This window comes from Pristiophorus japonicus, chromosome 2, assembly GCF_044704955.1.
Source record: "Pristiophorus japonicus isolate sPriJap1 chromosome 2, sPriJap1.hap1, whole genome shotgun sequence".
NCBI lineage: Eukaryota > Metazoa > Chordata > Chondrichthyes > Pristiophoridae > Pristiophorus > Pristiophorus japonicus.
Genome location: NC_091978.1, coordinates 178,827,585 through 178,843,513, shown reverse-complemented (window position 1 = coordinate 178,843,513; position 15,929 = coordinate 178,827,585). Strand labels below are relative to the sequence as shown.

The 15,929-nt window shown below is 44.2% G+C and overlaps 1 protein-coding gene across 1 annotated transcript in view; it reads left to right on the top strand.

The window, feature by feature from the left end:
• LOC139229194 (NACHT and WD repeat domain-containing protein 2) overlaps positions 1-15,929 on the top strand; it is a 368,765-nt gene that overhangs the window by 127,663 nt on the left and 225,173 nt on the right. The window lies entirely within an intron of this gene.

Below are 15,929 nucleotides of genomic sequence, written 5' to 3'. Positions count from 1 at the left end.
CTCATTATCTTGTACGTTTCAATAAGATCTCTTCTCATTCTTTTGAACTCCAATGAGTATAGGCCCAACCTACACAACCTATCTTCATAACTTAACCCCCTCATCTCTAGAATCAACCTAGTGAACCTTCTCTGAACAGCCTCCAATGCAAGTATATCTTTCCTTTAAATACGGAGACCAAATCTATATGCAGTACTCTAGGTGTGGCCTCACCAATACCCTGTACAGTTGTAGCAGGATTTATCTGCTTTTATACTGCATCCCCTTGCAATAAGGCCAACATTCCATTTGTCTTCCTGATTACTTGCTGCATACTAACTTCTTGTGTTTCATGCACAAGGACTCCCAGGTTCCTCTGTACTGCAGCACTTTGCAATTTTTCTCCATTTAAATTATAATTGGCTTTTCTATTTTTTCTGCCAAAGTGGATAACCTCACATTTTCCCACATTATACTCCATCTGCCAAATTTTTGCTCACTCACTGAGCCTGTCTACATCCCTTTGCAGATTTTTTGTGTCCTCCTCACAATTTGTTTTCCCACCCATCTTTGTATCATCAGCAAACTTGGCTACATTGCACTCGGTCCCTTCACCAAGTCATTAATATAGATTGTAAATAGTTGAGGCCCCAGCACCGAATCCTGCGGCATCCCACTAGTTACTGTTTGCCAACCGGAAAATGACCCATTTATCCCGACTCTCTGTTTTCTGTTAGTCACCCAATCCTCTATCCTTGCTAATATATTACCCCCAACATTTATCTTGTGCAGTAACTTTTTATGTGGCACCTTATTGAATGCCTTCTGGAAATCCAAATACACCACATCCACTGGTTCCCTCTTATCCACCCTGCTCGTTACATCCTCAAAGAACTCCAGCAAATTTGTCAAACATGATTTCCCTTTCATAAAACCATGCTGATTCTGCTTGATTGAATTATGCTTTTCCAAATGTCCTGCTACTGCTTCTTTATTAATGTACTCCCGCATTTTCCCAACGACAGATGTTAGGCTAACCGGTCTATAGTTTCCTGCTTTCTGTCTGCCGACTTTTTAAAATAGGGGCGTTACATTTGCAGTTTTATAATCTGTTGGGACCTCTCCAGAATCCAGGGAATTTTGGTGGATTACAACCAATGCATCCACTATCTCTGCAGCCACTTCTTTTAAGACACTAGGATGTAAGCCATCAGATCCAGGGGACTTGTCAGCATTTAGTCCCATTATTTTGCCGAGTACTATTTCTTTAGTGATAGTGATTGTATTAAGTTCCGCCCTCCCTATAGCCCCTTGATCATTCTCTATTGGGATGTTTTTAGTTTCTGCTACCATGAAAACTGATATAAAATATTTGTTCAAAGTCTCTGCCACTTCCCTGTTCCCCATTATTAATTCCCCAGTCTCATCCTCTAAGGGACCAACATTTATTTTAGCCACTCTTTTCCTTACGTACCAGTAGAAAATCATTATCTGTTTTTATATTTCGTGCTGGTTTACTTTCGTAATCTATCTTCCCTCTCTTTATTAAGTTTTTTGTCATTTGCTGGCTTTTAAAAGTTTCCCAATCCTCTGGCCTCCCATTAGTCTTGGCCACTTTGTATACCCTTGTTTTCAATTTGATACCATCCCTTATTTCCTAAGTTAGTCACGGATGGTTATCCTTTCTCTTACAGTCTTTCCTTCACATTCGAATATATTTCTGTTGAGAGTTATGAAATATCTCCTTAAATGTCTGCCACTGCTCATCAATCGTCCCACACCTTAATCTATTTTCCCAGTCCACTTAAGCCAACTATGTCTTCATACCTTTGTAGTCTCCTTTATTTACGCTTAGGACACTGGTTTGAGATCCAACTTTCCCACCCTCTAACTGAATTTGAAATTCAACCATGTTATGGTCACTCATTCCTAGAGGATCCTTTACTAGGAGATTGTTTATTATTCCTATTTCATTACACAGTACAAGATCTAAGAGAACCTGTCACCTGGTTGGTTCCGTAATGTACTGTTCAAGGAAACTATCCTGGATACTCGCTATGAACTCTTCCTCAAGGCTACAATGACCAATTTGCTTTATCCAATCAATATGAAGTTTAAAATCACCCATGATTATTGCCGTTCCTTTTTAGCAAGCTTCCATTATTTCTTGATGAATACTCCGTCCAACTTTGTAGCTACTGTTAGGGGGCCTATAGACTACACCCATCAATGACTTTTTCCCATTATTATTCCTTATCTCCACCCAAACTAATTCAACATCTTGATTTTCTGAGCCAATATCATTTCTCATTAATACACTGATCTCATCCTTTATTAACATAGAAACATAGAAAATAGGTGTGGGAGCTGGCCATTCGGCCCTTCGAGCCTGCACCGCCATTCAATATGATCATGGCTGATCATGCAACTTCAGTACCCCATTTGTGCTTTCTCTCCATACCCGCTGATCCCCTTCGCCATAAGGACCACATCTAACTCCCTCTTGAATATATCCAACGAACTGGACTCAACAAATTTCTGTAGTAGAGAATTCCACAGGTTCACGGGTGAAAAAGTTTCTCCTCATCTCGGTCCTATATAGCTTACCCCTTATCCTTAGACTGTGACCCCCAGTTCTGGATTTCCCCAACATCAGGGACATTCTTCCTGCATCTAACCTGTTCAGTCGCATCATAATTTTATATGTTTCTATGAGATCCCCTCTCATTCTTCTAAATTCCAGTGAGTATAAGCCTAGCCAATCCAGTCTTTCTTCATATGTCAGTCCTGCCATCCCGGGAATTAGTCTGGTGAACCTTCGCTGCAATCCCTCAATAGCAAGCACATCCTTCCTCAGATTAGGAGACCAAAACTGCACACAATACTCAAGATGTGGTCTCACCAAGGCCCTATACAAATGCAGTAAGACCTCCCTACTCCTATACTCAAATCCTCTCGCTATGATGGCCAGCATGCCATTTGCTTTCTTTACTGCCTGCATTACCTGCATGCCTACCTTCAGTGACTGATGTACCATGACACCCAGGTCTCGTTGCACCTCCCCTTTTACTAATCTATCACCATTCAGATAATAATCTGCCTTCCTGTTTTTGCCACCAAAGTGGATAACCTTACATTTATCCACATTATTCTGCACCTGCCATGTATTTGCCCACTCACCTAACCTGTCCAAGTCACCCTGCAGCCTCTTAGCATCCCCCTCACAGCTCACACTGCCACCCAACTTAGTGTCATCTGCAAACTTGGAGATATTACATTCAATTCCTTTGTTTAAATCATTAATGTATATTGTAAATAGCTGGGGTCCCAGCACTGAACCTTGCGGCACCCCACTAGTCACTGCCTGCTATTCTGAAAAGGACCCGTTTATTCCCACTCTTTGCTTCCTGTCTGCCAACCAGTTCTCTATCCACATCAATACCTTACCCCCAATACCAAGTGGCTTAATTTTGCACACCAATCTCTTGTGTGGGAACTTGTCAAAAGCCTTTTGAAAGTCCAAATACACCACATCCACTGGTTCTCCCTTATCCACTCTACTAGTTACATCCTTAAAAAACTCTAGAAAATTTGTCAAGCATGATTTCCCTTTCATAAATCCATGCTGACTTGGACCGATCCTGTCACTGCTTTTCAAATGCGCTGCTATTACATCTTTAATAAATGATTCCAGCATTTTCCCCACCACCGATGTCAGGCTAACCGGTCTATAATTACCCGTTTTCTCTCTTCCTCCTTTTTAAAAAAGTGGTGTTACATTAGCTACCCTCCAGTCCATAGGAACTGATCCAGAATCGATAGACTGTTAGAAATTGATCACCAATGCGTCCACTATTTCTAGGGCCACTTCCTTAAGTACTCTGGGATGCAGACTATCAGTCCCTGGGGATTTATTGGCCTTCAGTCCCATCAGTTTCCCTAACACCATTTCCTGACTAATAAGGATTTCCCTCAGTTCCTCCTTCTCGCTAGACCCTCGGTCCCCTGGTATTTTCGGGAGGTTATTTGTGTCTTCCTTAGTGAAGACAGAACCAAAGTATTTGTTCAATTGGTCTGCCGTTTCCTTGTTCCCCATTATGAATTCACCTGATTCTGACTGCAAGGGACCTGCATATTGGACTTCACTTAATCTTTTTCTCTTCACATATCTATAGAAGCTTTTGCAGTCAGTTTTTATATACCTTGCAAGCTTACTCTCATACTCTATTTTGCCCCTCCTAATTAAACCCTTAGCTCTCCTCTGCTGAATTCTAAATTTCTCCCAGTCCTCAGGTTTTCTGCTTTTTCTGGCCAATTTATATGCCTATTCCTTGGATTTAACAGTATCCCTAATTTCCCTTGTTAGCCACAATTGAGCCACCTTTCCTTTTTTATTTTTATGCCAGACAGGGATGTACAATAGTTGTAATTCATCCATGTGATCTTTTAATGTCTGCCATTTCCTATCCACCGTCAACCCTTTAAATATCATTCGCCAGTCTATCTTGGCCAATTCACATCTCATACCATCAAAGTTTCCTTTCTTTAAGTTCAGGACCCTAGTCTCTGAATTAACTGTGTCACTCTGCATCCTAATGAAGAATTCTACCATATTATGGTCACTCTTCCACAAGGGGCCATGCACGACCAGATTGCTAATTAATCCTCTCTCATTACACAAGACCCGGTCTAGGATGGCCAGCCCTCTAGTTGGTTCCTCGACATATTGGTCTAGAAAACCATCTCTTATACTCTCCAGGAAATCCTCCTCCACAGTATTGCTACCAGTTTGGTTAGCCCAATCAATATGTAGATTAAAGTCACCCATGATCACTGCCAAACCCTTATTGCATCTCTAATTTCCTGTTTGATGCCATCCCCAACCTCCCTACTACTGTTTGGTGGTCTGTACACAACTCCCACTAACGTTTTCTGCCATTTGGTGTTTCGCAGCTATACCCATATAGATTCCACATCATCCAAGCTAATGTCCTTCCTTACTATTGCGTTAACCTCCTCTTTAACCAGTATCGCTATCCCACCTCCTTTTCCTTCCTGTCTATCCTTCCTGAATATTGAATACCCCTGGATGTGGAGTTCCCAGCTTTGGTTACCCTGGAGCCATGTTTCCGTGATCCCAACTACATCATATCCGTTAACAGCTATCTGCGCAGTTAATGCGCCCACCTTATTACGAATGCTCCTTGCATTGAGACTCAGACCCTTCAGGCTTGTTTTTTTAACACTCATTGTCCTTTTAGAATTATGTTGTAATGTGGCCCTTTTTGATTTTTGCCCTTGATTTCTCTGCCCTCCATTCTTGCTTTTCTCCTTCCTAGCTTTTGCTTCTGCCCCCTTTTTACTTCCCTCTGCCTCCCTGCATAGATTCCCATCCCCCTGCCATATTAGTTTAACCCCTCCCCAACAGCACTCGCAAACACTCCGCCTAGGACATAGGTTCCGGTCCTGCTCAGGTGCAGATTGTCCGGTTTGTACTGGTCCCACCTCCCCAAGAACCAGCTCCAATGCCCCAGAAATTTGAATCCCTCCTCCTTGCACCATTCCTCAAGCCACGTATTCATCTGAACTATCCTGCAATTCTTACTCTGACTAGCACGTGGCACTGGTAGCAATTCTGAGATTACTACTTTTGAAATCCTACTTTTTAATTTAACAGAGCTACCCCACCTCCTTTTCCTTTTTGTCTGTCCTTCCGAATTGTCAAACACTCCTGAATATTTAGTTCCCAGCCTTGATTACCTTGCAATCATGTCTCTGTAATGGCTATCAGATCATACCCATTTGTATCTTTGTGCCGTCAGCTCATTTATTTTGTTGCGAATGCTGCGTGCATTCATTAAAGAGCTTTAAAAAAAAATGTTTTACCATTTTTTTCCTGCTTTGACCCCACTTTCTGGTTCACTTTTATGTTTATACATTCTGTTCCTTCCTGTCACGCTTTGGTTTTCATTTCCCCCAGTGCTACTCTGCTCTATTGCCTTCTCCTTATTCTTTGACTTTTAAAATTTCCGCTCACCTGAATCCTCACACCCCCCAGTAATTAGTTTAAAGCCCTCTCTACAGCCCTAGTTATTTGATTCGCCAGGACCCTAGTCCCAGCACGGACTAAGTAGGGTCTGTCCCCACGGAACAGCTCCCTCTTACCCCAGTACTGGTGCCAGTGTCCCACGAACCAAAACCCATTTCTCCCACACCAGTCTTTGAGCCACGTGTTTAACTCTCTGATCTTATTTACCCTATGCAAATTTGCTTGTGGCTCAGGTAGTATTCCAGAGATTATTACCTTTGTGGTTCTGCTTTTTAATTTGGCCTCTAGCTGCTCATAATCCCTCAGCAGAATCTCTTTGTTTGTCCTACCTATATCGTTGGTACCCATGTGGACCACGACAACTGGATCTTCCCCCTCCAACTCCAAGTTCCTCTCCAGCCCTGAGGAGATGTCCTTAACCCTGGCACCGGGCAGAAAGCACAGCCTTCGGGACTCACGCTCTCAGCTGCAGAGCACAGTATCTATTCCCCTAATGATACTGTCCCCTACCACTACAACGTTTCTTTTTACTCCCCCAACTTGAATGGCCCCCTGTACCACGGTGCTGTGATCAGTTTTCTCATTCTCCCTGCTCTCGTCCACACAGGGAGTAAGATCCTCGAAGCTGTTGGACAAGAGCAAGGGCCAACGCTCCTCCATCACTCCATCGTGAGCCACCATATCTTTCTCACTCGTAGTCACACCATCCTGTCCCTGACCACTGATCGAATTTGAATTAATTAATCTAATTTGTGTGACTAGCTCCTGGATCGCGGCATCCAGGTAACTCTCCTCCTCCCTGATGTGTTGTAGTGTCTGCAGCTTGGTTTCCAGCTGATCAACGCGGAACCGAAGTGCCTCGAGCTGCAGACCACTTGCTGCAGATGTGGTCGCCGTGGACCTCAATGGTGTCCACCAGCTTCCATATGCTGCAGCAGTGACACATTGCCTGCCCTGCCGTCTATAATGTATTTAATTAATTAGATTTAGTTATTAATCCTGGCCCCTAATTTAAGGCCCTTAATTTAAAACAAGAAAAGAGAGAGAAAAACTCTCCAACCAATCACTTCCCTGCTTTCCTGTGACATTGAATGTAGTCGCCCGGTTCGCCTTTGTCACGCTCTCTGATCTGCTTGTGCTGCTCCCTGCTGGGGCTAGCTGCTGCTGCTCCTCCTCTGTTCCTATCCAGGTTGGGTCGGGACAGTGGAGAAGAGGAATTCCGTGGAAAATCCGGGCTTGTATGTCAATGTAGTTGGATTCAGAGACATCAAGCCCTAAAATTCTATCTCCAGAACATCAGGAATGCTTCAAATTGGTCACACCTGATATTCTGATCTGCGCTCCTGTCTAGTGAGATTCTGCAATAGGAGTGTAGTCTCACAATTTTAGTGCTATATTAGTCTGTGGGAAATTAGTGTAAGATTACAGGAATCACCCATTTCCATAATTGGCCTGACTTTCTAAATTCTTTTTAAATAACTCCTAATTTTTTTAGTTGTAAGTTCATCCCCCTTCCCATGCCTATGGGATACATTTTGCTGCTTCTGAAAGCAGCTGCTAAGAAATACACAAAAGTAGCGATTCACTCTTTCAGCTTCTCTCTGGAAAAGTGGCATTCCCACACTGGGTATTCCGCCTGACAAATCCCGACCAGATTGGGATTTAATTTAGCTAGAATTCCCGTAGGGGTTCTCCTGATCCCCTGCCTCAGCTCTGTCAGAAGATTGAAAGAAATACCGTAAATGGCAATCAGGAGGACCCATGTGGAAGTTCTGCCCCTACATGAGGAGAATACTGGGCTCAAACCAATATGCTGACATTCCACAGTGAAGTGCATTATTACACAGCTGGCCAATTTTTCTCAAAACTATTCTTGGTGTAATGCAAAAATACAAGATGCAATTGTTGAACTTGCGATGGGAACAGTACTTGAATCATTGAAACAATTAAATTCTACTCAGCAAAAAAAAGAATCTTTACATAAAGTTGAAGTCTGGATATGGGAGCTTTTCATCTGTACTTTAAAAAAAAAACCATGGGAACCAGAGGAAAACATGCTAAACTGCAAACAGAATAGGAATACTCTAACAAGAACTAGCATATGTCTTTGCATACCTCAGACATTGGCAACCTGTAACTATTACTACTTTGAAAGCAAAAAATTGAAATCCTGTGTAAATTGTGTCTGCAATTTTTGCACCCAGTACCTAATTCCTGCTGCAGTATTCAGTGGGGTATCTCACAGCCACTGATGGGTACTCAGCAACAGGGCCAGATTAAGGGCCTGATTGGCCTGGGGCAAACTGATCCAAATGGGCCTATAGTTTATGTTTGTTCATATTCATTACATTACGTATGTGATTCTGATTCTGAGTATGGAAACATAGGCCAGTATATTCAACAATGAAAGTATATATATCAAATACATAAATATAATAAATTACACTATAATATATTATATATTAACTTATATTTTATATATTAAATATATTGTATAATAACACAGTTAAATAATAGCACAGATAAATATTAAAAATCATGGGCTAGATTTTCCACTTTTGTGCTTATCGCCCAAAAATGGGCGTTATTTCCGGCGTGAGCGGTAAGAAAAGGGTTTTCAGATCGTCGGCTTCTCACCTATTCTCAAAGCACCTAGTCTCCATTTTTTTAAATGGGCGTTAACGTGAGCAACATGAAATGGGTGGTAGCGTTAAATTTTTTTAACCTTCTGCCGTAAAGTTTCACCGTCCTTAGCAACGGCATGGCAATGCTCGATCCCTGCAATTCAGGAAATCAAGGGTCATCATGACATGCGCAGAAGAGGAGACGGAGAAAGAGGGAGCTGAGAGGGACTGAAAGCGTGTGTGGCTGTGGTGTGTGCTTGTTTGGCTGTTGTGGGAGGCATGACGGAGATTCACCAGCAGCAAAAAGCCTACTAAGCACCAAGAACATAGTTGGCACCGAGTTTTTGTCCAACAAATAAGATATAACATGGAAGGGATGGAGGAGTCCCTGGAGCTGGTAGCCAGAAGCAATGGTGGCAGAGGACTCCCATTGGTCCCGGAGCGCGGCACTGCACCCCAAGGTGCCGCACCCCCATTGCCAACCACACATGAGAGCCAGCAGCAACATCTTGCTTCTGGCTCGGAGCACATTCCCACCTTGGGACCATCCTCTCCCGTATCCGTCCAAGCAGCGGTTCGGCTGTCATCCGCCGCCCCTCCCCCCCTCCCCAATGAAGCATCGCCTGAGGAGGTCCTCGGCCAGGCAGCTTGGAGTCAGGAGGGGAAGGGGAAGGGGTAGAGGTGGGGAGGAGAAGCCAGAAATACTGATGATTTCAGACAAATATATGGTTTAAATGTTTTTTATTTAACAAAACCTTGTTGTGCGTTGGCTCAGATAGATGCACCATTACACGTTGGTGGTTCCTTAACATCAAAGGGTATAATGACACTTAACTTCAATCAACTTAAACTTTAACTGTCACCAAGGCGATGCCCACCATTGATGTATCACCTGCACACCCCCAGCAGTGTGTCAGCCTTATAAATAACACAAACGTTCTTTCAGGCAAAGCGATCATTGATGAGCCCCTGACATAAGGCTCTTGCAGCTATCATGGCACCACGGGCCCTTTCATGCAGTCTACAGTGGGGAGGGGGCATGGCTTCAGCATCAGCCTGATTGTCTGGGCCGATGTCAGCGTCCGCCTCCTCGTCCTCCTCTTCCTCGCTCTGGTGAGGTGGACTATCAGACTCAACAGACAATTCTTGTCCCCTACTGATAGCTAATTTGTGCAACATGGAGCACACCACCACAAATTGAACTACCTGCTCAGGGTGGTTTTGGAGCTCGCCTCCTGAGAGGTCCAGGCATCTAAAGCGTTGCTTCAGCACTCCAATGGTTTTCTCCACAGTATTGCGAATTGCTCTGTGGCTCTCATTGTATCGCCTCTCGTCTTTGGTGTGGGTGTCACACAGGGGGGTCATCAGCCAGCTGGCGAGGCCATATCCTTTGTCACCAAGCATCCAGCATTGACCTTGTGGCTGATTGTTAAACTAGTCAGATACAGTGCTCCCACACAGGATGTGAGCATCATGGATGCTGGCCGGAAGTTGAGCATTCACTGCCAATATAATTTGCTGGTTGTCAACAACCAGTTGGACATTCAGGGATTGGAATCCCTTGCAGTTTCTTAAAACCACTGCATCCTGAAAAGGTGCCTGCATCGCGATGTGCATATAGTCTATTGCTCCCTGCACCTTGGGGAAGTTTGCAATTCTGGTGAATCCTAGAGCCCTCTCACTCTGTGTGTCCCTTGTCATAGGGAAGCTGATCAAGTCCCTCTTGCGTGCGTACAGGGCTTCAGTGACCTGTCTAAAGCAGCAATGCTGAGAAAGTCTGCAAATGTCGCCAGCTGTGGCCTGAAAAGAACCCAAAGCGTAGAACGACAGTGCCGCAATGACTTTGACCTCGACAGACAGTGCAGTACTGATGGTGCTGGCAGGCTGCAGATCTCCTCTTATCAGCTGGCATACCTCAGTGATAACTTCTTTATGGAAGCGCAGTCTCCGAAGGCAGGTGGTGTCGGGCACGTCGAGGTAAGAATGCTTCTCCCTGTACATGCGGGGGGTGTAACGTCTGGTCCTCCTCATCAGTCTCTGGCACGTATTACATTGGGCACATAATGCTGTGAAGTGTACCTTCGGCCATCTCGAGTCTGCTGCATGTAATTGGTCACCAAGAGAGGGTGAGAAAGGACAGGCCCTATTGCAGTAGCTTTCTGTTTTCCACCGATTGGTCACAAACAGTGAATGTCCCGACGAAGACACCTATTCAATTCCAATCAGTCTCAGTATGGTCAAGATGTTTGTACAGATATTCACATCAACTCTAACGACCTCCAGAGTACATCCGAACTCCCCCGAGTTTGAAGCACAGCAGCCTTTTAAAGGATGCGACATGTGATGTAGAACATGGCGTCCATAACGCTGTGATTAGTTCCGGTTAGTTCCACTTTTTCTGGGCGTTTTTTTGGATGAATGATATTGTGGGCGATATGTGTGCGAGGTGGTGAAAGTGACAGTGGGCGATCTCCTGGGCGTTAGTTTCGCCAAATGTGCTCTTTACGACAAAAGAAATGTGCGGGCGGATATTATGGGCGTTGATTTCGCCCATTCTGATGATTCCGCCCAAAAAAAGTGGGTGGGCGGTAATATTTTTTCCCGGCGTTAAGCACATGGGGAAAGTAATGCTCGCCGATAAGTTTCCTAAAAATGCCCGTCAGTTTCCATTTTTGCCAATATGGGCATTATACGTCATTTCAGCAGCAAAATGGGCAGTAAGTGGGCGTTAAGCATGCAAAAATAGTGGAGCTTCAAGCCTCTTGTCTCTGCAAAATTAGGTATGTACATGTTAGGCCAATAAACAATATTTTCCTCGGCCTTGTTTTTCCTCTCTTATTGTCTATTCTATTCAGCCTATTTGGGAGGACTTATTTATTTTTTCCTACATTTATTTGGTGGGCCTATGTTCTTTAGTGGGCCTGGGGCTGCAACCACATCTGCCCCATGGTTAATCCGCCCCTGTTCAATACTGACAATATTTTAGTGTTTTTTAAACACTGGATTCTTTAGATCATTTTCCAGGCTTCCCTAAATGACTACTCTTATCTTAAAAGGTAAACTCAATGTCATAGTTAATAAAAGCTGATGAGGTAAAATGGAATGGATTTTGAACTATTGGCTGTATTTAAGCAGTGGAATTGCTGGAAGTGTTTAGCTATGGATTGGGACATCATACTTCTGAGCTTACAGTCCCTAGAGGTGACAAGGGGTTAGATTTTAATTTGCTACTCAGGTGTAGAACTATGTTGTGGAGATACTCATTATTGAGGGAACAGTTTTCAATGAATTTTTATCAATGGCAAAGCCATGATTCAAACTCTGTCCAGTTTTGAATGTGTCTCAGAGATAGCACTATTGCTTTTGAGTCAGAAGGTTGTGGGTTTAAGCCCTACTCCAGAGATTTGCACACATAATTTAGGCTGATACTTTACTGCACTAAGAGAGTACAGCACCGTCAGAGGTCATCATCATCATCATAGGCAGTCCCTCGGAATTGAGGAAGACTTGCTTCCACTCCTGAAGTGAGTTCTCAGGTGGCTGAACAGTCCAATACGAGAACCACAGTCTCTGTTACAGGTGGGATAGATAATCGTTGAGGGAAGGGTTGGGTGGGACTGGTTTTCCGCAGGCTCTTTCCGCTGCCTGCGCTTGATTTCTGCATGCTTTCGCCGTTGAGACTCGAGATGCTCAGCGCCCTCCCGGATGCACTTCCTCCACTTAGGGTGGTCTTTGGCCAAGGACTCCCAGGTGTCAGTGGGGATGTTGCACTTTATCAGGGAGGCTTTGAGGGTGTCCTTGTAACGTTTCCGCTACCCACCTTTGGTTCATTTGCCGTGAAGGAGTTCCACGTCAAGCACTTGCTTTGGGAGTCTTGTGTCTGGCATGCGAACTATGTGGCCTGCCCAGCGGAGCAGATCGAGTGTGGTCAGTGCTTCAGTGCTGGGGATGTTGGCCTGGACAAGGACGCTGATTTTGGTGCGCCTGTCCTCCCAGGGGACTTGTAGGATCTTGCGGAGACATCGTTGGTGATATTTCTCCAGCGACTTGCGGTGTCTACTGTACATGGTCCATGTCTCTGAGCCATACAGGAGGGTGGGTATTACTATAGCCCTGTAGACCATGAGCTTAGTGGCAGTTTTGAGGGCCTGGTCTTCAAACACTTTTTTCCTCAGGCGGCCGAAGGCTGCACTGGTGCACTGGAGGCGGTGTTGGATCTCGTCGTCGATGCCTGCTCTTGTTGATAGGAGGCTCCCGAGATATGGGATGTGATCCACGGTGTCCAGGGCTGAGCCATGGATCTTGATGACTGGGGGGTAGTGCTGTGCGGCGAGGATAGGCTGGTGGAGGACCTTTGCATTATGGATGTTTAGAGTAAGGCCCATGCTTTCGTACACCTCAGTAAATATGTCAACTATATCCTGGAATTCAGCCCCTGTATGTGTGCAGACGCGGGTGTCATCCGCATACTGTAGCTCGACGACAGAGGTTGTGGTGGTCTTGGACCTGGACTGGAGACAGCGCAGGTTGAACAGGTTCCCACTAATTCTGTAGTTTAGTTCCACTCCAGCGGGGAGCTTGTTGACTGTGAAGTGGAGCATGGCGGCGAGAAAGATTGACAAGAGGGTTGGGGCGATGATGCAGCCCTGTTTGACCCCGGTCCGGACGTGGGTTGGGTCTGTGATGGATCCGTTGTTAAGGAACATGGCCTGCATGTCATCGTGGAGCAGGCAGAGGATGGTGACGAACTTTTGGGGGCATCCGAAACGGAGGAGCACGCTCCATAGGCCCTCACAGTTGACGGTGTCAAAGGCCTTTGTAAGGTCGAAGAAGGCCATGTATAAGGGCTGGCGCTGTTCCCCACATTTTTCTGTAGCTGTCACGCTACAAAAATCATGTCCGTTTGCCCCGTAGGGGACGAAATCCACACTGTGGCTCCGGGAGAAGTTCCATGGCCACGGGAAGAAGACGGTTGAGGAGGACCCTAGCGACGACTTTCCCAGTGGCTGATAGCAGGTACTGTCAGAGGTACTGTTTTTTTGGATGATATGTTTAACAGAGGCCCTGTTTTCCCTCTTGGGTGGCTGTATAAGATCCCATGGTACTATTCAAAGAAGAGCTGGGGAGTTCGTCTAATGTCCCAGCTAATATTTATCCCTCAACTAACACCTAAGACAGATGATATGGTTATTTATCTCAAAGTTGTGTTCAGATTGTCTGCTGCAATTTCCTACATTACAATAGTAACTACACTTCATTGGCTGTGAAATGCTTTGGGACATCTTGAGGTCATGAAAGCCACTATATCATGCAAGTTCTTTTTGTCTTTGTGATTATCTGCATACAAACATCTAGTAGGTGACTACCATGCCCAATTTTTGCCCGAAAAGATGAAGGAACATTCATCCTCATTTAGGGCTCAATTTTCCCCAGTGATTTGCGTCATTTTATTTTTGAGCAGGCTGCTCTTTTTGGCCTAAGTTGAAAAACCACAGTTTCCCCAATCAATTTGCACCAGTGTAACTCAGTTACGATTTTTTTAGGTAATTTTTTTTTCAGCTAAACCAGGGGCGTAACCAGCCACCTACGCCAATGCTGGGCATTTAGGGAAATTTGGTCAGCTGAGAGTTACTCCAGTTCTGCTTAGGCCAGCATATGTGGTCTCTGCAGAAAAACCTCCCGGAGAATTAAGGAAATCTGCCCTGGGAGGGGGTGAGGGAAGAGAGAGAGAGAGAGAGAGAGAGAGAGAAAGCGAGAACCATGGCAGCCCGATCTTTTTGGCGCAGATCAAGGTTCCACCCCCAAAACTAAAGGACGGGTTATGCCATGCCAAAATGAAGCAATTCAACGGGGAAACTTAGAATATTTAGTACTTAGGCCCCAAAAAATCGGGCGTAACTCTTCAAGTACGCAAAAAAAATGCTTTGGGGAAAATTGACCCCATAAAGCTTGTCTGTTGTTTCATTGTATATGCATGAGTTTTATTGTCTTCAGTTGTTGATATTCACATGTCGGGGACACACTTGCACAATCATTTACTCACGTCTGACATCTGTTCTAATGTGTTTGGGATTCGGCTGTGAAGAAATTTGGACTGCAGTGTAATATTTTCAGTCCATATCGTGCGCTAGTTGATTCTATGCGGAATGATAACAAAACCATTCTTTTTCACATTAGTACAGTAAATAAATACATATAGGCCTCAAAGTATGATGTGGGATGTACATATGAATGCTTAACATCTTCATCAGAACTTAAATAAATGGTTAATGACCCCACATTAGTATCTGATGGTTTAAGTTTTCATCTTCAGCAGTTGGGCAGTGATCTGGTAGAGGCGACCTGGTTGGAGAATCTGCCTGATTTTCATTCCATTGCAATGAATGAATGAAAATTTACCCCATAATGTTTATGGTGAACATTAATTTTTCGTGTACTAGATTTCAACTTTTCTTGGGACATTATCTCATCTCAATGCTTCACTTTTTCTTCATAAATCACTTTTTGTATTTTCATTCTGTCTAATTGTAGGTTTGTTTTGTGTCTCTTCCCAGCATGAACACTGAGGCAAAATGAATGTCCTCTTGTCATTTGAACATGGCCTTAGAGATGGGTTGTGGGAACAAGTTAATCTAAGCTGAGTGTAGCTAGTTCTCGGGCTCTTATTAGCTTCAAACATACCCTTTAGCTAGTGGCTTCCTCTCATGAAAGTTAGGAGCTGCTGTCTATATGGGGAGCCTGAACTAAACAGCTTCTTTTCATTTTATCTGTTAATGTGCAGTGGTGTGGAAAAGCAAATTGGGCATCAGTGTGGGAAAACAATTTTCATCACAATATGTTCACTTATGAACCCATACCATCATTAAATGTGTGCTTCCATAATGATGTGTGAAGTGGGGTTTGAATTTCACAGTATCTTGGGCACATTGAACTGGAGCACCACTGTGTTACTATTCTATTCAGTTCACTAAACAATCTTGCTGCAACCCTTCAATACTGATGACTCCAAGTGTTGCATCCACTTCTCCTGCTGGTTTCAAGGTCTCTTGGAGGATCAAATTTGGCACTAGATGGGCAGAAGGATGGTCCTATGGGAATATGTGAATATGTGAATTGTATGATGAGCAGTATGTAATCACACTTGCTACAGTCATCAACAGTGCTGGATCCTCTTTATTTAATCTTTACTGTTCTCGCACCTTTCTCAGCTCCTTGTCAGTTGGCAGCAACAGCAGATATTTAGGTCAAGTACCAGAATGTGGGATTTTAATATTTCA